Source organism: Staurois parvus, unplaced genomic scaffold (assembly GCF_062004578.1).
Source record: "Staurois parvus isolate SC_StPar_1 unplaced genomic scaffold, SC_StPar_1.0 ptg000137l, whole genome shotgun sequence".
In the NCBI taxonomy this organism is placed as follows: Eukaryota; Metazoa; Chordata; class Amphibia; order Anura; family Ranidae; genus Staurois; species Staurois parvus.
The window spans coordinates 15,101,267-15,123,738 of NW_028317933.1; the positions used below are offsets into that span (position 1 = coordinate 15,101,267).

The window sequence follows — 22,472 nt, forward strand, 5'->3', positions numbered from 1 at the left end:
CTGCACCGTCGGGTGCGTGCTCGCAAACTGTTGTCTCTTGGAAACGGATTCCAAGAAAGACTGCTGACGGAATCCGTGAAGAGGAGTAGCAGGAGAAGGAGCATCTGAACGAGCGGAAGATGCCAACGAGCGACAACTCCCCTCAGCAGAGGTGTTGGAGCCTTGACTGGCTGATAGAGGGCGATTGACGTCGGGTGACGGAGCAAGTAACGGAGCGGGTGATGGAGCGGGGGCTGGGGCAGGCAGAACCGCCGTATCTTTATCACGGTTTTCCCAGGCCACCAAATGGCGTCCCTGCATATGCTGACGCAATGCTGTAGTCCAAACATGGGCCCCCTGGCCACGCTTGACTTTCTGGCCACATAGTCGACATACGGCTACGTTTACTTCCTCGGGCGGCTTGAGGAAAAATTGCCACACCGCCGAGTAGGAAACTTTGCCCCCGCTACTCCTCACTGGCTGACTGCTACTTCCTCCGTGCACACCGGCACCACTACTGGCCGTGGTGGTAGGCTGCAGTGGAGCTGGTGCTCTACTCCGTGGCCGTTTGCCTCCACTGACACTGCTGCGACCCTGCTGCCTCCTGGGCAACCCACCGACTGTTTTGCTCGCTGCCAAGCTGGCACCCTCTTCTCCTGATGATGCGGAAGAAATTGCCTGATGACGACGAGGCTGCCAAGTGCGATCAGCCTCCTCATCATCAATTAGGGTCTCCGCCTCACTACTAGCCCCCTCGGCTGCGTGTGGGTCAGGAGACAGACCTGTCTCTAGACCGGCTACCGAGCCACTCTCCTCGCCCGTACTTCTTCGCCTGGCTGCTGAAGAGGCGGATATCTCCCCCCGTTCCTGACCGCCCTCTGTTAGCTCTTCTTCACTGTACAGTGGGGCTGAGCCCACAGCATGCGATACTTCGCTTGGTGAGGGAACACCAAAGGACAGGGGCAGGTAGAGGACACGTGATTTCAGTGGGCTTGCTCCCGGGCCATGCAAACTAACGGTTGTGTCTGACGTACACACCGACCGTTGGCTGTAGGTGTCAGAGGTGACCTGGGAAGAGGAAGACGACCGAGCCAACCAATCGATGACGGCAGGGTTGTCGGTGGAGACACGACCGCTGGATGACACCGGGAGCACTGGCCTCTGGCTGCGACTAGTGCTGCCTCGACCCCTTCCTCTGCTGCCACGTCTGCTCGCTTCTAAAACATTGCCTCCTCTGCCACTCCTCTGCGTGTTGTCTGACATACTCTTTAATTCAACGATTCTGTGTCCCTGAGTAACGATTCTGTGTCCCTCAGTAACAATTCTGTGTCCCTCAGTAACAATTCTGTGTCTGTCCCTGAGTAACAGTTCTGTGTCCCTGAGTAACAGTTCTGTGTCCCTGAGTAACAGTTCTGTGTCCCTCAGTAACAATTCTGTGTCTGTCCCTGAGTAACAATTCTGTGTCCCTCAGTAACAATTCTGTGTCCCTGAGTAACAGTTCTGTGTCCCTGAGTAACAGTTCTGTGTCCCTCAGTAACAATTCTGTGTCCCTGAGTAACAATTCTGTGTCTGTCCCTGAGTAACAGTTCTGTGTCCCTGAGTAACAGTTCTGTGTCCCTGAGTAACAATTCTGTGTCCCTCAGTAACAATTCTGTGTCCCTCAGTAACAATTCTGTGTCTGTCCCTGAGTAACAGTTCTGTGTCCCTGAGTAACAGTTCTGTGTCCCTGAGTAACAGTTCTGTGTCCCTCAGTAACAATTCTGTGTCCCTCAGTAACAATTCTGTGTCTGTCCCTGAGTAACAGTTCTGTGTCCCTGAGTAACAGTTCTGTGTCCCTCAGTAACAGTTCTGTGTCCCTGAGTAACAATTCTGTGTCCCTCAGTAACAATTCTGTGTCCCTCAGTAACAATTCTGTGTCCCTCAGTAACAATTCTGTGTCTGTCCCTGAGTAACAGTTCTGTGTCCCTGAGTAACAGTTCTGTGTCCCTCAGTAACAATTCTGTGTCCCTCAGTAACAATTCTGTGTCTGTCCCTGAGTAACAATTCTGTGTCCCTGAGTAACGATTCTGTGTCCCTGAGTAACAGTTCTGTGTCCCTGAGTAACAGTTCTGTGTCCCTGAGTAACAGTTCTGTGTCCCTCAGTAACAATTCTGTGTCTGTCCCTGAGTAACAATTCTGTGTCCCTCAGTAACAATTCTGTGGCCCTCAGTAACAATTCTGTGTCCCTGAGTAACAATTCTGTGTCTGTCCCTGAGTAACAGTTCTGTGTCCCTGAGTAACAGTTCTGTGTCCCTGAGTAACAATTCTGTGTCCCTCAGTAACAATTCTGTGTCCCTCAGTAACAATTCTGTGTCCCTCAGTAACAATTCTGTGTCTGTCCCTGAGTAACAGTTCTGTGTCCCTGAGTAACAGTTCTGTGTCCCTGAGTAACAATTCTGTGTCCCTCAGTAACAATTCTGTGTCCCTCAGTAACAATTCTGTGTCTGTCCCTGAGTAACAGTTCTGTGTCCCTGAGTAACAGTTCTGTGTCCCTCAGTAACAATTCTGTGTCTCTCAGTAACAATTCTGTGTCCCTCAGTAACAATTCCGTGTCCCTCAGTAACAATTCTGTGTCTGTCCCTGAGTAACAGTTCTGTGTCCCTGAGTAACAGTTCTGTGTCCCTGAGTAACAATTCTGTGTCCCTCAGTAACAATTCTGTGTCCCTCAGTAACAATTCTGTTTCCCTCAGTAACAATTCTGTGTCTGTCCCTGAGTAACAGTTCTGTGTCCCTGAGTAACAGTTCTGTGTCCCTGAGTAACAGTTCTGTGTCCCTGAGTAACAGTTCTGTGTCCCTGAGTAACAGTTCTGTGTCCCTCAGTAACAATTCTGTGTCCATCAGTAACAATTCTGTGTCTGTCCCTGAGTAACAGTTCTGTGTCCCTGAGTAACAGTTCTGTGTCCCTGAGTAACAATTCTGTGTCCCTCAGTAACAATTCTGTGTCCCTCAGTAACAATTCTGTGTCTGTCCCTGAGTAACAGTTCTGTGTCCCTGAGTAACAGTTCTGTGTCCCTGAGTAGCAGTTCTGTGTCCCTCAGTAACAATTCTGTGTCCCTCAGTAACAATTCTGTGTCTGTCCCTGAGTAACAATTCTGTGTCCCTGAGTAACGATTCTGTGTCCCTGAGTAACAGTTCTGTGTCCCTGAGTAACAGTTCTGTGTCCCTGAGTAACAGTTCTGTGTCCCTCAGTAACAATTCTGTGTCTGTCCCTGAGTAACAATTCTGTGTCCCTCAGTAACAATTCTGTGTCCCTCAGTAACAATTCTGTGTCTGTCCCTGAGTAACAGTTCTGTGTCCCTGAGTAACAGTTCTGTGTCCCTCAGTAACAATTCTGTGTCTGTCCCTGAGTAACAATTCTGTGTCCCTGAGTAACAGTTCTGTGTCCCTTAGTAACAGTTCTGTGTCCCTGAGTAACAATTCTGTGTCCCTCAGTAACAATTCTGTGTCCCTCAGTAACAATTCTGTGTCCCTCAGTAACAATTCTGTGTCTGTCCCTGAGTAACAGTTCTGTGTCCCTGAGTAACAGTTCTGTGTCCCTGAGTAACAGTTCTGTGTCCCTCAGTAACAATTCTGTGTCCCTCAGTAACAATTCTGTGTCTGTCCCTGAGTAACAATTCTGTGTCCCTGAGTAACGATTCTGTGTCCCTGAGTAACAGTTCTGTGTCCCTGAGTAACAGTTCTGTGTCCCTCAGTAACAATTCTGTGTCTGTCCCTGAGTAACAATTCTGTGTCCCTCAGTAACAATTCTGTGTCCCTCAGTAACAATTCTGTGTCTGTCCCTGTGTAACAGTTCTGTGTCCCTGAGTAACAGTTCTGTGTCCCTGAGTAACAGTTCTGTGTCCCTCAGTAACAATTCTGTGTCTGTCCCTGAGTAACAATTCTGTGTCCCTCAGTAACAATTCTGTGTCCCTCAGTAACAATTCTGTGTCCCTCAGTAACAATTCTGTGTCTGTCCCTGAGTAACAGTTCTGTGTCTGTCCCTGAGTAACAGTTCTGTGTCCCTGAGTAACAATTCTGTGTCCCTGAGTAACAATTCTGTGTCCCTGAGTAACGATTCTGTGTCCCTGAGTAACAGTTCTGTGTCCCTGAGTAACAGTTCTGTGTCCCTCAGTAACAGTTCTGTGTCCCTCAGTAACAATTCTGTGTCTGTCCCTGAGTAACAATTCTGTGTCCCTCAGTAACAATTCTGTGTCCCTCAGTAACAATTCTGTGTCTGTCCCTCAGTAACAATTCTGTGTCCCTCAGTAACAATTCTGTGTCTGTCCCTGAGTAACAGTTCTATGTCCCTGAGTAACAGTTCTGTGTCCTTGAGTAACAGTTCTGTGTCCCTGAGTAACAGTTCTGTGTCCCTCAGTAACAATTCTGTGTCTGTCCCTGAGTAACAATTCTGTGTCCCTGAGTAACGATTCTGTGTCCCTGAGTAACAGTTCTGTGTCCCTGAGTAACAGTTCTGTGTCCCTGAGTAACAGTTCTGTGTCCCTCAGTAACAATTCTGTGTCTGTCCCTGAGTAACAATTCTGTGTCCCTCAGTAACAATTCTGTGTCCCTCAGTAACAATTCTGTGTCCCTCAGTAACAATTCTGTGTCTGTCCCTGAGTAACAGTTCTGTGTCCCTGAGTAACAGTTCTGTGTCCATGAGTAACAGTTCTGTGTCCCTCAGTAACAATTCTGTGTCTGTCCCTGAGTAACAATTATGTGTCCCTCAGTAACAATTATGTGTCCCTCAGTAACAATTCTGTGTCCCTCAGTAACAATTATGTGTCTGTCCCTGAGTAACAGTTCTGTGTCCCTGAGTAACAGTTCTGTGTCCCTGAGTAACAGTTCTGTGTCCCTGAGTTACAGTTCTGTGTCCCTCAGTAACAATTCTGTGTCCCTCAGTAACAATTCTGTGTCCATCAGTAACAATTCTGTGTCTGTCCCTGAGTAACAATTCTGTGTCCCTCAGTAACAATTCTGTGTCCCTCAGTAACAATTCTGTGTCTGTCCCTGAGTAACAGTTCTATGTCCCTGAGTAACAGTTCTGTGTCCCTGAGTAACAGTTCTGTGTCCCTGAGTAACAGGTGTGTGTCCCTCAGTAACAATTCTGTGTCCCTCAGTAACAATTCTGTGTCTGTCCCTGAGTAACAATTCTGTGTCCCTGAGTAACGATTCTGTGTCCCTGAGTAACAGTTCTGTCTCCCTGAGTAACAGTTCTGTGTCCCTCAGTAACAATTCTGTGTCTGTCCCTGAGTAACAATTCTGTGTCCCTCAGTAACAATTCTGTGTCCCTCAGTAACAATTCCGTGTCCCTCAGTAACAATTCTGTGTCTGTCCCTGAGTAACAATTCTGTGTCCCTCAGTAACAATTCTGTGTCCCTCAGTAACAATTCTGTGTCCCTCAGTAACAATTCTGTGTCTGTCCCTGAGTAACAGTTCTGTGTCCCTGAGTAACAGTTCTGTGTCCCTGAGTTACAGTTCTGTGTCCCTGAGTAACAGTTCTGTGTCCCTGAGTTACAGTTCTGTGTCCCTGAGTTACAATTCTGTGTCCCTGAGTTACAGTTCTGTGTCCCTGAGTAACAGTTCTGTGTCCCTGAGTTACAGTTCTGTGTCCCTGAGTAACAGTTCTGTGTCCCTGAGTTACAGTTCTGTGTCCCTGAGTAACAGTTCTTTGTCCCTGAGTTACAGTTCTGTGTCCCTGAGTTACAATTCTGTGTCCCTAAGTAACGATTCTGTGTCCCTAAAGTATCTGTGGCCCTAACTCTGTCCCTAATACAGAGAGGTCTGTCTCTCTTGAATGACCGGAGGCAAATGGAGAATTGTAAGATGGCCGCAATTTATAGCTCCACCATTACACAGTGCTGGCTGGCTGGCTGCTGATTGGCTAATGCGATCACATGTCATGAATGAATGCATTATGGGTCAGCGCGCCTTGTCTGCGCGCCTTCCCAGAGATCCCCGCTCCGTCGCCACACATGTCGCCGCAATTTTAGGAAAAATTTAGATTCTGCTAATTTTCGGATTCAACGCGAATCGAATTTTTCCTAATATTCGAAACGAATTCCACTTCGCCAAGTTCGATTCGCTCATCTCTAGTCTTAAATGCTACTACATGTTAGTTGTGTAGCTTCCTCCATAGATAACCATGTGTTCTATTTGTTTAGTGATCATTTGCTACACCTAGTGATTGAATCGAAAGCAATTTTAATAGTAGGACTGAGCTTAGAAAAATCTTAAAATCACAGATGCAATGCTAATTAATTAGTGCAAACTTAAACAAAATAGTATATGGACTATATGGAGGTGCCCTTACTGGAAGGTACCTGAGTATTGCCAATGACTTCACGGTGAATAGCACACATCCCCCCCCCCACCTCACACACTACATCCACTGTGGAGAGGCAGGCAATCTATCCTGAACCATAAGGTCCATGACTGACAAAAGCTGGGGAAGCACCATGCCAGACATCAGATCACTACAAATGGCACCACAAGCTTCCAGTTCTTTAATGTGGAGTTCCCCCTCCCAAAAAAAAAATAAAAGTCAGCAGCTACAAATACTGTAGCTGCTGACTTTTAATATCTGGGCAATTACCTGTCCAGGAATTCAGCAGTGTCCTCACCCCAAGCCGATAATTCAATTGGCTGTTTTGGTGCTACCGCCACCATCTTGATTAAGGGAAACCTTAAAGCCTTGAAGCTTCACAGGTGGTTTCCTACTGCACATGCACAAAGCACCCTGCGCTTTGTGAATGGGGCGCAGTCCTCTGGGGCCTGTTGAGGGCTGAACTTCCAGCTCAGTTCGCATCAGTAAACTGAGCTGGAATTGGGAGCTGATACTTGTCAAAACCAGGTACCCTTTCCCCCCTCCCCCCCAAAAGGTGCCAAGTGTGGCAGCAGGGGGGGAGGCAGATAAGTGGAGCTTTCACTTTTGGGTGGAACTCAGCTTTAAAAGGCTTCATCATCGCCTTTTAGGCGATTGTAAGCCTTTCCTTTTTGTTCTTTAAAATAACAAGCATGCCATACTTACCTGCCCTTTGCAATGATTTTGTACAGAGCACCCCTGATCCTCCTCTTCTGGGGTCACCTGCCAATGCTTTTGGCTCCTCTCCTCCATCGAGTGCCCACTATAGGAAGCCGCTTTCTATGGTGGACACTTATGCAGGTTCGCTGCCGAGCCAGGCTGTTTGCTTCTTTTCAGACCAATAGCCTGGCTCAGCCCAGCCCCCTGCTCTCTGCTCACAGGATTTGACTGACAGCAGAAAAAGCCAATGGCTCCCACTGCTCTCAGCCAAGCCTGTGAGAGCCGGGAGAGGAGAGAGGAACTGCTGTGGACATGCACAGCACTGGATCGAGATTGGGGTCAGGTGGGTATTTAGGGGGGCTGCATGTAAAAAGGTTTTTTTGCTTTAATGCAGAGAACACATTAAGGCAGGGGTGTCCAAAAGCTTCCTGGCTCACATTAGAAGAATATGAATTGTCCTTCAGCTGCAAATAAAATACACTGATATAGAACATTTATCTATCTGAGTAATAAAACTTTATTTTTATCGTAATATTTTTTATTATAAATGTAAAAGAGGGCAACATGCAGCTGCATGACTGTATCTATGGGGGTGCTGGGGTGCGCTGTACCCCCCCCAGATTTCAGTTGCTTCCCCCCAAACCCCCTGCCCATGACTTCCGCTCTACCTCTGCAAACAGCATTATGTGATGTCTCACCACTTGAGCAGCCAATCAATAATAGCCTTGGACCTGTGTAAGCTCTGACACTGTATGTACACAGGAGTGAATGGAGAACGTGACATGCTTACTTCAAAGGCAAAGTTCAGGTTTCCTGTCACTTTAAATAGATTGTTTGAGCCAGCTTGGCAACTTCTTGTCTGCTGCAAGAAGAAAATCAAGTCCGGCTAAGTACTTCTCAGCCATATAGAGCATGCCTTGTATTGTTATTAACTACTTGCCCTCCTGAGAATTTACCCCCCTTCCTGACCAAGCCTTTTTTTGCTATTTGGCACTGCACTATTTCAACTGATAATTGCGCGGTTATGCAATGCTGTACCCAAACAAAATGTATGTCTTTTCTTTCACACAAATAGAGCTTTCTTTTAGTGGTATTTGATCACATGTGCGCTTTTTTTTTTAGTGCTATAAACAAAAAAAGGCCAAAAATTTTGAAAAAAGAACAATATTTTTTACTTTCGGCTATAAACAATATATAGTAAACTCAAAGTTAGTCATAAATTTAAGCCAAAATGTATGCTGCTACATTTTTGGTAAAAAATCCCAATAAGTGATTATTGATTGGTTTGTGTGAAAGTTATAGCATCTACAAACTATGGTATAGATACTGCAATTTACGCCATTTTTTGCTATACAGTGCTGCACTAGTTTACCTGACAATTGTACGGTCATGCAATGCTGTACATACATTAAATTTATGTCCATTTTTTCACACAATTAGAGCTTTCTTTCAGTGGTATTTGATGATCTGTGCGCTTTTATTTTTTGCGCTATAAAAAACAAAGTCCTAAAATTAAAAAAAAACACATTTTCTCACTTCTGTCATAAAAAATATCCAAAAACCTCAAATTTTGTCATAAATTTAGGCCAAAATGTATTCTGCTACATGTTTTTGGTAGACAAAATCCCAATAAATGTATATTGATTGCTTTGTGTGAAAGGTATATTGCCTACAAACTATAGATAATGGAATTTACACAGATTTTACTTTCTGACTGCCTCACAATTCTTGAGGTGCTAAAATAATAGGACACCCCCAAATGACCCCTTTTCAGAAAGTAAATACCTTAAGCTATCTGTTGAGAGGCATGTTGAGTCCATGGAAGATTTATTTTTTTTCCACAAATTTTTGGAAAATGACAAAAACATTTTTTTTCACAAAGTTGTCACTTAAATGATATATTGCTCACACAAGCCATGGGTATATGTGAAATTACACAACAAAATACATTCTGCTACTTCTACTGAGTATGGGGATACCACATGTGTGAGACTTTTTGGGAGCCTAGCCACACACAGGAGCCTGAAATCCAATGACCACTTTGAAAGCCTGAAGGTGCGTAACTTCCTCATATCACTTCCTCACTACCTATAACAGTTTCGGAATTTAAAAGGAATTTAAAAAGAGGCATGGTGAGTATTTTGAAGATCTAATTTTTTCCCAGGTTTTGAAATATAAAAGAAAAAAATATGTTTTTGTTTTCTTTCTTCATTTTCCAAAAACTTGTGGCAAAATACTCACCATGCTTCTTATTAAATTCCTTAGGTTGTCTACTTTTTAAAAATAAGTCATTTGGGGGGGTTGGTGCTATCCTGGCATTTCAGGGCCTCTGAAACTGTGATAGGTAGTCAGGAAGTGTAATGAGGAAATAAAGCCCTTTAAAAGCCTGAAGGTGCTTATTGGATTTTGGGGTCCTGTACTTGGCTAGACTGCCAAAAAGCCTATCACATGTGGTGCCCCCATACTCGGGAGAAGTAGCAGAATGTATTTTGGTGAGTAATTCCACATATACCCATGGCATGTATGATCAATAAATCATTTAAGTTACAATTTTGTGTAAAGAAAAATGCTTGCGCAGGCGGGTGCTTTTTTTTAAAGTTATTTTGATTTTTTAAATTATTTTTACACTGTCCCTTTCTTTTTTTTTTGGATCCCTTTTAACGCTATCACAGGGAATGCAAATATCCCCTATAACTTCAATGGGCATTGTCATATATTCTTTTTTGAGAAATCCGGGGTCTATCAGACTCCAGATATCTCCTCTGCCCTTACATTATATAAAAAAGATCGGTGTGATCAGATGCTTTCCCAATTTACAAATGGCGCTGTTTATAACTTGCAAAACTGAAGTGATGAAAAGCTCGTAGCTTCCGATTTCTTAGACTATAGAGATAATTGGTACCATTCCGGTCTCCAATCAGCTCTATGGTCAGCTAGCAGATAACACCTGCTGCATTCTTAGGTTCCCTCGATGACACGGGACTGCCCAAGAAGGTTGTGGAAGGCAGCGGGGGAGGGGGGCATCTTCTCCCGCTGCTTGTAAAAGCAATCCTGCAGCTAATTAGCCACTAGAATTGCTTTTACATAATACCCGATCACCAGCTGAAAAAAATTATACCAGGATGATGCCTGCAGCTGCCGGCATCATCCTGGTATAAACACTCAAATTTCAGTGATGTGCCAGTACATCGCTGGTTCTTGTTGGGTATATATGCTATGTTCCTTTTTTTGCATGCAGCCTGTGGGCTGAATGAAAAAAGAGAAGAAATCTCTGCCAGAAAAAGTGTGTGGTATGCCCACCATTAGAGTATACCACCCTGCATCCACCCACTTCTAATGAAATGTTCTATTTTTTTTTTGTTGTGAAATATGTTCCAAAAAATATTATAAAATGGTTAACAATAAAACAGTAACTCAATAAAACAACTTTTTATTGAAACATGTGCCAAAAAATATTATAAAATATATGCCAAAGCATAGGGGCCAACCACCCACTGGCCACCCCAGGCCCCCATGATGTGGCATATATGCTCTTTTTTTAACTGCGGATGAAAAATCTCATACAACAGCGCTGCCCACACTGACTTATGTATATTCTGAGAGCAGGTTTCTGTTGCTGTCAGAATAAACAGGTCGGTGCTGCAGCTGAATGGCATTCCTGCAAAGAAAACAGCAATGGTTAACAATAAAATAGTAACACTAATAGTAACAATAAAACAGTAAAATCGTAACAGTAGAACAGTAACAACAACGACAACAACAAAAAAACTACAACTATTTTTGGTTTTTAAAATTTTTTATTAACTTTTATTTTTTATGGGTTTTTTTTTCTTTAAACTTTAACTTTTTAAACCAGATTATAGGGTCTCTCAAAATGCGATAGATAGTTTCCTGACTACCTAACATCTTTTGAAACCCTGTGTAAATATGTGCCCTGAACTATGCCGTGCTTTACCCAATACTAATACTCCACTAGTGTGTGATAGCGACGGAAGCAGCCCTTGAGGCAGAGACCAGGTTGGTCAGGACAGGAGGGACAAAAAAAGGCGTGTCACGCCTAATTCCATGTCTGCTACAGACACAACATTTTTTTGGGGGTGTCCTTCAGGTTGGGATACCAGGAATGGCATTGGAAAAATGCCTCTAACTGCATCTGGGTAGGGGGTTTGGGCCACAGCACCTTCGGGATACAAAGGGCCGTGATGATCTCTTCCTGAAATTTTAGGAAGGATCCACTTCATCCACTTGCTTTGAAAACCACACAAAAGCATTATATAGCATTATATAGAGCCAATTGAAATAAATAAACAGACACTTTTTGAACCAGCATCTGGTTTTTCAGCTTCATCATCTGGTCATTGAAATTCACCCCTCCCATATTAAGGTTATAGTCTTGGACACAGAGGGCCTTCTCAACAACACCAGCTGCCGTGGCAATTTGGATGGTCGTATCTGCCTGAATGCAAGACAGGACGAAAACACTTCCTTCCACTTCACTGCGAGCAATTCCTAATTTCTAAGGTAGGCATTTTCCCCCTTTCTAAGATGGGTATTTACAAGACGTTGTGGGAAGCCCCGGCGATTAGGTCACACAGTGCTACATGTGCCAATTGCAAGAGTGTACAAATGTCTAAATAGTGGCACGCTTGAATAAAAATTGTCCAGGTATAATTGGTACCCCATATGGAAAAAGGATGACACCAAGTCCCAAACTATATTGCCACTGCTCCCCATGTAGTCTGGGCATCCAGGGGGCTCCACGTAACAATTTTTTCCCTCATGAATCCGAAACTTATATGTATAGCCTGTTGCCCTCTCACAGGTCTTATACATCTTGAAATGTATAATGTAACACAGCACAAATAATAAAAAATAAAATATAAAATTATAATAAATAATATAATGAGGACTCCTTAAGCAGGCTACAACAGCCCCTCTGACATTTCCAGCAAAACAGACACAATTAACCAGCATTTGCAGAGATGAACTGACTGTAGTGGGGAAATCAGATTGTCTTTCCCACACTAAAGATGGCCACGGAATCCCGCATCAGCATGCATTCCACTCACCGGATATGACGTCATACGATTAAGGTCGGAACTGGAAGTTATGCCAACGCGTTTCTCCCCTCCTACAAGGCGTCATTGTCGGCAGCTTGGGAGGCTTTGATGTCTATCTAAGTTGGTTATAAATTAATTGAATCACCCTCATCCATCCATCCATGAGTGAGAGCTTGGAGGATGTTAAGGAGGGATCATTATCGGATGTATGGGAGGTTGTTATGTCCATGTAAGCTGGTTATAAATCTACCCAATGTGAGTGTGATGAAGGTCATTTAATATTTTTTTCTGAGCCTCATACAGTATCACACTATTGACTTGTTATTTTATTTTTTATATCGCCCTATGTGGAATTGTTCTTGGAGGGAGATTCAATAAGGAATCGACAAATGGAAAAACATCTGAGGAGACTACACCCCACCTTTAAGCCTGTTTTGATTCTCAAAGCCTTATCAGCTTGAGAATCCACTTTATCTGGTGAGTGTGGGGAAAATGATTCACCACTGATGATGTGAGCATGCTGGAAAATTTATGAAATAGTCTTTTTTCTTTCACTTTTTTATCACATTATTTGGGACACTGGACTTTAATTTGGGACTTTTCTTGGGCTTATATATTATAATTTTATATTTTATTTTTTAATATTTGCGCTGTGTTACATTATGAGTTTTGTTTGATATTTTGTCATTTTTTGAACGGCAGAATTTATTTTGCTTGATTGTTATTTCTTTGGCGTAAGGTTTCAATTTATTACTTATACACCTTGACCCCATATCTGGCATGCTTGCTGGGGAGAAATTATTTGAATGCAAGGCTGCCAGACAAATTAATAAGGGACTCATCAACACAGATGTTTTGCTGGAGAGTATAGACATATGCAAATTTTTGGTTAAGGTGATTTACGAGGAGCCGAATGTTGTGGAGCCGGTCAAATTCAAGGTCACCCCAAGGATGACAGAGTGTATTGTCGTTGAAATGCATAAAACACATTATACTCTCATATCTATGCCTGGCCATGGCAGCAGAGAACATGGCATATGATGAATCGGGTCTGTGGACCAATACAACAGCAATGCATTTTTTTTAGTAATGCCCATGTTGAGGGTTAGGCCCAAGTAAAAATTACTTTCGGAAACCGTAATGGCTTTCCATGCGAATGGTCTGGCAAGGTTTGAATTTGGGTTGGCGGCAATAAACTCTTCTGCATATAAATTGCTTTGATCCACAATCAATGCATACAGATCTTCTGTGAAAAACAGCTCCAAAAAAACAAGGCGAGTATTTAAATTTGCTGTTTCCACCTTAATTCCAGGTTGGGCAGGGAATGGGGCAAGTACGGGTGCTGCAGAATTTGTGGGCTGCCACTCAGGATTTGCAAGCACATCCGGAAGGATACTAGGGGCTCTACGGGCCTGTGTGAGAATTCTTGGTGATTGTGGGACAATATTTGTCCTCGCCACCACACCAGCTTGTACTGCACTTATGGGACTCTTCACCTCACCAAGTGATACTGCAGTGCTGGTATAAAAAAGACCAGGATGTACTAGGCCACTGGTGCTCGCCAGTTCACCGAAAGGTAGAGTGGCACTAGTACTGGCACTCTGCTGCATGAGAGTCATCATGCGATTGTAACTGTTCAGCAACCTGGAAATGGGGCCGGGTACGCCTGATCTTAGCAGGGACCTTTTCTCCATCGTCTGAGATATCTGTCAGGGTGCCGCTGCTGTCTATAGGTTCGTATTCTGAAGTTGATTGTGAGTGAGTCTTCCCCTTCGCTCTCACCTGACAGGCTCAGAATCCTGTAGGCCTCTTCAATAGAGTACCTTTCCATTGACATTTTGGCTTCTCAATTTATAGGTACCTAATGCGACTCATGGGAAAAAGAGCACCTGGCTATCAGGGACTGCTTGAACCACTACAAAACATTTACTGGCAAGTGCTAACAGAGATCAGGCCTGATACTGCGAATACTGCGGTTTTGTCTGCAATGTATCAAATGACAGTGACCTACTGACACTGCACTTGCTGGTGGAGAAAGGGGGGTAAGTGTAGGGGCTAAACACAGTTTTTGGCAGGTGCCAGGGCTGATCTAACTAATGGTGCATTTCTGGGGACACTATACTAATGTGAACGCTGGTATAGTGCTGATCTGATCAAAGATATTGATCCGTTCAGACACTATACTAGCAATGGAGGTTTATTGTGTATGAGCGTGTTCCTGGCATTCAAAGAGTTAAATATGATTACTGGTGTACTAATGGGCAATCTGACGCTAACTGGGAGGGGCGCTAACTAATGCTAACTGACGCTAACACTATCTGAAGTCACTGGCGATACTAATACAGTGATCAGCAAAAAATCTGTACACTGTACTAATGACACTGGTGACAGGGCAGTGAAGGGGTTAACTGGGGGGGCGATCAAAAGGTTAAATGTGTCCTAAAATGTGTTCTGACTGTGAAAGTGTAGTGATTTTACTCACTGTGTCTTCTTTCTTCTCTCTCTGGGACGGAATGTGCTCAGACGGAGAAGATGTCATCACTTCTTGTACCTGTGTAAGTGTAAACACAGGTACAGGAAGATCCCAGATAGGACAGGGATTGATCATCTGACTTAGGCCAACCACCACTGGCCTAAATCATATGATTGATCCCTTGGGGGTCAAATCACAGCACCCAAGAGTCGGTGGGGGCACGCTCGCGCCCCCTGGCCCGTGAACACCACAGGAGCGCGAATCACGTATATATAAGTGATTTTGCACACCCATGCCACCCTGTAGCAGTATTTCTGCTATAGGGCGGTGCGGAATCGATTAATGAATACAAGGCTTCCTTTGATTGGGTGAGGTGGATAGGTAGGCGAATGAGATCACAACGTCCAGCTCAGCCAATCAGAAGAAACCTTGTATTTACTGATGAAAATACAAGGCTTCCTCTGAAGCACTCAGTCTGACTCATTTTCGTTCTATCAGCAAACGGGAAGTTGCCATACTGCTGCCGGAACACAGCACTGTAGTGTACATGAGCAGAGAGCCTAAATCAGTATTAGCCCCAAAAGCAAATATTTATTATGTAACACCCTTCTCATTAGGTGCTGGGCTGTCAGGTAAATTTAGTTCTTTTTTGTGTTCCTGTGTTATCAGTGGAGCTGCTGTTGATTGCTCTGGACTAATCAGGGTCCCACATGCTGCACACTCAACTGCTTCTCCCTGCTTTCTGGAAAGATCCAGAACATAGGAGGGGAACAGGCTGAGTTTGAACATTTATGATGTCCCAGTCAATCCCTGAGGGGGAAAGCTTAGAAGGTGGTTGGAGAGAACATACATAGTCTGGGGCTGCATCAGTCAAGGTCCTTGTCCAGTAGGTAAAGCCCCCATCCAGAAGGGCTGCAACCCTCCACGGATATCCTTCACCTTCAGTCTGGGGATCTCACCTAGGATCCAGTCTGGGGATCTCACCTAGCATCCAGTCTGGCCAATCTAATAAGCAGTTGTCTGCCTGACTATGAGAGGGGCACCCAAGCAACCAAGGACTTGAAGTACAGACCTGAGAGCAGGATCTGAGTGAATGCTGTCTCTTAACCCCCGTTACACCGATATTGAGGTTTGCCCAGCCTGGGACATTGCTTTTCTGCCCAGTGCTATTTCCCAAGAGCTGTCACTATAGGACTTTTCAAAAAGAAGTAGCTGCTATGAGAGGGCGTCCTCTTACTACTGTTCAACATTCCAGAGTAGCCCACAGCTCCCTATGCCCTAACCAAGTTACACTGCACTATATTCAGTATAAGCACCCCTCTAGACTATGTATTGAGCCAGTAGTGTAAATGATGCTGTGTGCTTGGCTGCTCTTACACTGTGAGAGAAAGTGGACCTGGAACAAGATAGCGGGACCAGCCAGAGGGTTCGCTCCACCCAATTCTTAGATGTGATGGCTGTATTAGTTTCCTTTTATATGCTTTTTTCTTCTATTTTCATCTGGTAAATCAGACAGTAATGCAGACCACAGACGGGTCGAAAATTGGCCGATTTAAAAAAAAAAATTGGTAGTTCGATCGGCAGACGTTACCACCAACGTTAAAAAAATTGGCCGATTTTTGTCCCATCTATGGCCGGCATTAACCCCATAACTTCTGTCCCTTGCAGAGACAGGGGAGGAAGAAGAAGGAGAAGAAGACGAGGAAGAAGAAGAAGAAGAAGAAGGAGAAGAAGATTATTTTGGATTACAATGTTTTTATTTGGATACAAATGGATACATTTGTTGCAACCGCAAGACTTTTTCATATAGAATAAAATATAATAGCGGACTGGAATTCTTCTTCTTATTCTTCTTATTCTTATTCTTTTTCTTCTTCTTGCAGGTCACGGCTCATGCTCATATTTTTTATCGGTAAAACGATCGGTCGATTTGCCCATCATTGCCGGGAAAATCGAGCGATCATCAGAATCGGCCGCAAATTTTCCAACATGCCCAATAAAAAAAATGTGCAAAGACCCCGAAAAACAGCTAAACAATTAACCCGCTAACGCTGCGAAAAATAGAATAGAATAAACTAGAATAGAAATGAACAGAATAGAATATAAAAGAATGAAAAAAATAGTATAGAATAGAAAAATAAAAGAAGAATAGAAAAATAAAAGAATAGTATAGAATAGAGAAGGACAGAAAATAATAGAATACAATAAAAAATAGAATAGATTAGATTTAAATAGAATAGAATAAAATAGAACGAATAGAGCCATCTTCTAATTTCAAATTGTTTTGAAAATAATGAATACACGTTACAAATCTGAACATATGAAATAAATTTTGCAAACAAATCATTCTAACATAATGAATATGACTAAACAAAATTAATATGAATGAATCCAAAATGAAACATAACAGATTTTTTCATCATGTACATCTCAGTTACGGGGATGGGACAAACCATATGGCACTGGCAGGAGTGCTTACAATGATCAGTGATCAATTATTTATGTAAAACTTAAAAGGAAAAACTTCTTGCTGTAACTGATTATAAAGTGTTAACTGGAGTTTGCCTTCAATTTGTCACTGTTTTTAAATCCTGGAATACATTTAACACTCCCCTTCCCCTAGACAAAAAATGCTGCTGCTATAGGTGCCCCCTGTGCTCCTTCATCCAGAGTGGAGGCACTCGAATACAGGATGTGTGTTACTGGCCAGATCAGCAGACAAAAACAGAAGGAAAAAGCCTAAAAAAGAAAATTAATGCAGCCACCACATCTAATGACTGGTAGGGTGCAATACAGTATATTACATTTTGGTTTTGGGTTTAATGCAGCTTTAATATACAAGAAAAAAAAGCTAAGATTAAAAAGAATGTTAAGCTATAAAATGGGCATTGGATGCACCAAGATACTGTTTGTTAAGATGCCATTTTGACCTGGTGACTGACTATGCGCCTCTCAAATTGATGCCCCAGAAAAAAAATGGATGGATGAAGCAGTAGTTTTGATTATTCTTTCACAGAAAAAAAGACCAGGCACTAAGATGGGAAATGTAGACGGCTTGTTCTGGGGTCACCCTTGCTGGGGGTTGTTAATATGCTGAGTGTCTCACATGGAGCCTGGAAAAGTCCTGTTCAGGATTTACACATCTCACAGGTTCCATTCCTACACCTTTCAAGACCTCTGAGCCTTCGTCCACTTCAGGTTTTGTATCTCTCCCTTTTAGGCAACTTAAGCTCACCTGGAATCCCCATAGTCAGTGCTCTGCAGTGTGGGGAACAAAGCAATCATGCCTGTTGCAGCGAAAAGTGAGTAAAATGCCAACACTGTGTGGAGACTAACTAGCAGTAGGTTAGCTAGGATTGCCCATGTGTAGTAAGAGCTGAGCCATTGCTAGGTTTTGAGGGTTTTTTTTTTTTTTTTGTTTTGGGGGGTTGTAAGTTTTTTTCCCCCCTGAAAAACTGTACAGTAATGTGGTGTGAGATTGGGTGAAGGAGGCCGAAGGCTGACATGGATGTACACCTGTAAATTGCACAAATGGTCACCACTGTTTGCTAAGACCCTACTAGGCTGGTGCCTGGGCCTAAAAAGGCTCCTCAACCCATGGGGTGTTACAGAACTGGAGAATGCCCAATCTGGTACAGCTATGTATAGAAGTCTATTGCCTGTCAGTGGGGGTCCCCTGCCAGCCCTCTCACTTTAGTTTAGGACCATTTAACATGATTACCTATGGGACATTTTAATCTGGTGTGGGTTTGTTTTTTTTCCTCCATGCAAAACATTGTGGGGTGTCCTTCTTCCGTGTGGGTGTGTTTTTTTTTTTTTTTTTTTTTTTTTTTTTGTTTTTTTTTTTTTTCCCCTGAAAAAGTAATGGAGGGGAAGTCCTCCAATGGACACTAGTTCTGGGGGTCCTTGGGGAATTCCTTTAATCTGCAGGGATTGCCTCACTTCCTGTTTGGCTATGGGACAGGAAGTGACTGAAAATCTCCACAATTAGACACGGATGGTGACAATAAATCCGATAGGGGTTATAACTCCCTTTTGGGGGGGTGGGAGGAGACTTTTGTCTTTAGTAGTTTAACTGAACAGGCTTAAGTTAGAAGCTGATTGGCTACCATGGACAGCTGCAGCAGAGTTTGCACTCTCCAGTTTTCATGAATCAACCCCACTGTGCTAAATCTGTATTGAGCAATGCATCCTGTTGTCAATGCTCTCTATTGGCCAAGATGGTGGTTGCTATGTTTGCTTGCTATAGGCAAACACTGCAATAATAAGCCAGCACACTCCATGGGCTTAGGGAAAATACACAATTTTAATTTTGACCATCAAGCTGGTTGTGTTGGTCACCAGAGTAGAGTTGCCACTTCATCACTTTAAAATCAAATGCCTATTACAGTGACTGAGGCTAATTTAATGTGCAGATAGCTTACTGAGTTTAATTACCACCTTAATTGGCCACAGAACCTGTGTAATTTAATGTTTGTTTTTAACCACTTGCCCTCCAAAGGATTTAACACCCCCACCCCCTTCCTGAGCATACACTTTTTTTTTTTTTTTTTTTTTTTTTTTATGGCGCTGTTTTAACTCACCATTGCGCAGTCAATTTCCCCTCCCCCCACACAAAGAGCTTTCTTTCAGTGGTGTATGATTGCCTGTGCATGTTTTGTGCTATAAACAAAAGGCTGACAATTTTGAGGGGAAAAAAATTTGACTTTTTGCTATTAAACCGGTCTAGTAAAGAAAGTAATCAAATTTAGGCCCAAATGTATCTTGCTATGTCTATGCTAAAAAAAAAAAAAACAGACCCCCAATGCGTGTAAATTGGTGTGTTGTGTGTGTGTGTATACATTTTTATTTTTTTTTCTACTAGTAATGGCGCAGATCAGCAACTTATAGTGGTACTGCGATAGGCCTTCTGACACTGGGAAGGAACTGACATCCCCAGTGACACTAACAGTGTTTGGTGCTAATGACACTGGGCAGGAAGGGGTTTACATCTAGGGCAATCAAAAGGTTACTGTTTTACACTGTAAGTGTGCTGCTTTGTATTGTTATGTAGCACAATACAAAGCAGTGTGCAGGAGCTGAGGGGTGAGCTGTTTACATAGACCCCCCCCCCCCCCCCCCCATCAATGATACTCAGAAAGCATGCCCCCCCCCCTACCCGGAAATGCAAAAGTGTGTGTATATACATGATTTTGTGCAGCCCTGTTGCAGTATCTCTGCTATAGGGCAGTGGGCAATCGGTTAAAGGGATGCTGTTTTACTGGGTAATAACCACATAATGGCGGTGATTGCATGGTAGATGCCACCTGCACCGACAACGCCATCTGCGGCTTGACAAATTTCAGGCAGATGAAATACTGTGCAATACATGAAAGTGGATCATTACTGGCCAATGCCCAGATATTAGATCAATATAATTCAACTGTATCTAATGTTCAAGTAACACAACAAAGTGTAATTGGACCTAGTTTTGAATCTGTAGGGGTGAATTCACACGAGCGAATGTACCCACACCTCAAGCAGATTCCAGAACCCCAGTAGTGGTTCCTGCAAATAGCTGTAGGAGGCAGTCCCATTGAAAGCACTGGAAGGCTGCAGGCTCTCAAGGCACTGATGAGTACATTTGTGGTTCACTGACACTAGTTCAGCTTTCAGAGAGCCCTTATAGAGGTACAGGCAAGAAAGCTGGAGGGAGAGTGTGCAGAAGGCTGACATTGGACCTGCGATCCACTGATCACTTTGAAAGCTCTTTGGGGGGGAGAGAGTTTCTTTCCCTATGTAGTTCTATCCTCTAAGGAGCTGCTAGATTATGGGTCTCCCACAGCCAGGCAACATGTATTTTTTGCAGGCACAGTCAGAAACATTCCTTTGCTTGTTTTATTGTGGGGGGGTAAGAGGATAACTTGGATAGGGATAAGGGGTTATAGGATGCCCAAAGTGAAATCGGCAATGCTTTGGAGGTCAACTCTATGTACACCTTGCATCAAAATGAATCCTCTACTCTACTACATCCATAATAATGTCAGAGCTTTAGAAATAACAAAGTCCCAACTATATTCAGGAGCTCTATGTAGAAAATGCCAGTGCACCTGGTTTCAACTGAAAAATCCCCAAACTAGGGTAGAGGGGAACATTGTGTCCCTCTGAAAGGTAGCTGAATATTGCACTTAGGGCTGCAATCTCCCTTGTAAGTTTTGGAGGGTGAAAAGGTGTAGAAAAACTGAGGACCACTGGCTACACTCTCAAACTCCAGATTGTTTTCAGGGGAAATGTCTTTCAAAAGACTGGCAAAGCACTTCCAATTACTTATTTCAGGTACCTGCATAGCGCTGTCAATTTACACAGCACATATATATATATACATTCACATCAGTCCCTAACCCTCAAGGAGTGTACAATCTAAGGTCCCTAACTTACATTCCTACATACACATATTAGGGCCAATTTAGACTGGATCCAATTAACCTACCAGCATGTCTTTGGAGTGTGGGAGGAAACCCAAACAAGCACAGGGAGAACATGCAAACTCCATACAGGAGGCGCCATGGTCGGGAATCTAACCCATGACCCATTTACTGCAAGGCAGATGTGCTAACCACTAAGCCACTGTGCCGCTCCAATTATCCCAGCACTGGCACAAGCTCATCCCAAGCAGGGGTGAAGGTTGACAGTAGATGCCCCTTGCAGATGGCTAGGTGGGTATTGCACCTGGCTGCCTCTCTCCTATAGGCTTTGGGTGGTGAAAGTAGTTACTCAGACTGTCCCTTGAAATCCTGCTACCGGTAAAGACTGCCGTTTGGGCCTCCTGCTGCATGAGTCCTTCCCTTGCAATACAGGGTGTCTCCTGGATGAGACTGAAGGGTAGTAAAGATCCTCTGATCAAAGTGCTCCTTTCATTCCTTCCTCTGCTTCTGCCTGGTAGCAGAGCCTACAGGCCTCATGAACCTCAACTCTGCACTCCATCCTCTCAACCAACAATGAACTCCCTGTTGGCCAGGCTCCCCAATATTTATGGGCAGATCTTGCCACCAGGCCTCCTGCTTGGGATTGGTCAAATTTCCATGAATGTTCAGATCTCTGCCTCTGTACCCCTGCCCACTAGCTTCTAGAAGTTTCTGGAAACGTCCAGAACCAGGGTGAAGTGACAGAGGCCTGAGTTAAGCTTGAACCCCACAGACATGCTCATGGTAGTTGTGAGCCAAACTAAATTTGCCTAACTGTGCACTAGAGGGTGCTACACCTAAGGAAGTTATATTTTAGGCTGCTTTCATATTTTTAAAAAAATGAAGAGTTCCATAGGATTATGTAGTCACACTTTAAAAAAAAAAAATATATATATACCCAGCAGAAAAATTGCGTGACTTCACAATCCTACAGAACTCTTCACATTGTTCTGTGTCACTTTTGGTGCGGGTTAACAAAAAATAATAAACCTCTCCTCCCCATTAAAACGAATGGGAAAACACACTTGTGTTTTGTGTGTCTCCGGTCACACTGGCCCGACTTTGAAATCGCAAATTTTCAAAGTCGGATGTTATTCTGACTTGAGATGTGACTTGCAAGACACATGTCTATGAAAGTCGAACCTGATGTAGTGCATGCACTACTTTAGAAATTGGTGCGGTTCTGACCAAGTCGGAATTGCACCGATATGACTGCTTTAATTGCGGACTATAGGGTGCGACTTGCCATGCAATTTAAAAATCTCATGGCAAGCCACACCCAGTGTCACAGGCACTAAACACATATGCAGTTTAGCTGTGTTTTGCTACAGATCATTGTGAAAGTAGCCTTAAACAGGTCATTATGAGGGCTAAATCTGGTTATGACTTGTATTAAATTGATTGGATTCCAATATTGAAATAAGTTCTGACTTTTGCCATTTGCATGTTATGGATGGATCAATATGGGAGGTTAGGTT

The 22,472-nt window shown here is 43.5% G+C and overlaps 1 protein-coding gene across 1 annotated transcript in view; it reads left to right on the forward strand.

The window, feature by feature from the left end:
- Positions 1 to 22,472, forward strand: part of LOC149465856 (protein-glutamine gamma-glutamyltransferase E-like) — a 61,099-nt gene that overhangs the window by 15,308 nt on the left and 23,319 nt on the right. The window lies entirely within an intron of this gene.